Below are 1,653 nucleotides of genomic sequence, written 5' to 3' on the forward strand. Positions count from 1 at the left end.
ATTTTGGGACATAATCATGGGAAGCAATGGAGGTAGCTGTTGCCAAACTACTTGTGAACAATTATTACAACGTTAAATAAAAGTTACCAGTAAGCCTAATAACATATTAGAAATAACTGACAGTAAATTATGAGAGCAACAATAAAAAACAATCGTCCAAACAAAATACTGTTTTAGAACACTGGAACAGGATTTTGATGATGTTCAGAAACCCTGGGAAATGACTCTCCAAGAGCATCAGAGTGCAGGATGAGGATGCTGCACACAGCAAAGTGAGACCTTTGTCTTCTGACAGCAGCTTCTGGCTTGAACCATTGATTCCTCTATGTTGGATAAGGGGAGGGCAGTCATGCTGAGATGGACATAACTGAGTGTCCAGGTTCAACTTTGGGCATGACTACATAGACCAATTAAACCAGCTCCCTCCCCCTGCCCTCACCACAATCTGTCTACATGATGAAGGGCCATATCCCTAATTTGAGCACGGACTGTCTTCATGAGGGAAGGCCAGTTCCGCACTTAATGCATCCTATCCCTATGCCTAAAACAGTTTTTTAAACTTTCCTTTAAGGCAGTCGAGTGGGGCGGAGCTAGAGCCAGATGATGTTGGAGAAGAAGCAGCTGGTAGCTCTCGGACTACTAGAGGAGGATGACGAGTTGGAGGAGTTTCTGTCCAAAGACTGGGCTGGTTTAGTTGAAGATGAAGATGTGTGGGAAGACAACTGGGATGATGACAATGTGGAAGATGATTTCTCCAGTCAGTTAAGGGCAGAACTAGAAAACATGGCTACAAGATGGAAACCTCATAGCTTCCAGTGATGTTGCCATGTGAGATTGGACTGTAAAGTAAATGCAAAATGTATGGAATGCAGGATGGAAGAGAAGATACTAGACTGTCCATTATTACCCTAAATGTTGTTTTCTGTTTTCTATAAATAAAGAAAATGAATTAAAAAAATAAACTTACCTTTAAAAAACTCACTCATCAAGGAGTCCAGCCATGTGATTGATACCAGGCATCTTGTTTCTGATTTCAGAACTAGTAGCTCGCACCAGTGGCAGTGGTGGCACTGGGAAGCACAGCAGGAAGCATGTGTAGACAACAGTACACTGTCACTATGGAGTGAGGAGATAACAGGGAGAATCTGGTGCAGCCCAGATTATTCTGGCCAGTGTAGAAGAGCCCCATCTCTTTCTATGGGAATCATCTGGCAAGCACTGTTTCTATCATTTCATAACAATGGTGGTGTGGAGCCTCCTATATTCTCATACCAAAAGGTGTCAATGTGCCAATGCCAAAGCCATACTGTTTAATTCTTCATTGTTAACTAGTCAGCAACAACAACTTCGCCTGTGAAAAGCTGATCTGGACACCTTCTGCTAAGGCTGCTTCCTCTCAATTTCAGTTAATCTGGAGCTATCCATAGTAATGGCTGAGATGTATTTTGCACTTGACCTCACTGACTGTGTTTCCTTCTAGAGCAGGATACTCAAAAGCTCAAAAGGATTTCCAGGATGGCAACTTTATCAGGAATCAGACCTCTGTGAAATTAGAGGGTTTTCTGCATGATATCTCAGTATCCCTCAGCCAGCATGTCCATTTACCTTGCTGTTTTAGGAGATTTTGAGAGTTGTCATTCCTAATCTCTGTTA

At 42.3% G+C, this 1,653-nt stretch overlaps 1 pseudogene; it reads left to right on the forward strand.

The window, feature by feature from the left end:
• Positions 1-603: 603 nt before the first annotated feature.
• LOC149313652 (26S proteasome complex subunit SEM1 pseudogene) lies at positions 604-834 on the forward strand (annotated as a pseudogene).
• The last annotated feature ends 819 nt before the right edge of the window (positions 835-1,653 follow it).

The sequence above is a fragment of the Sceloporus occidentalis genome, unplaced genomic scaffold (assembly GCF_023333645.1).
Source record: "Sceloporus occidentalis isolate IW3139 unplaced genomic scaffold, rSceOcc1.0.p SCAF_4, whole genome shotgun sequence".
In the NCBI taxonomy this organism is placed as follows: Eukaryota; Metazoa; Chordata; class Lepidosauria; order Squamata; family Phrynosomatidae; genus Sceloporus; species Sceloporus occidentalis.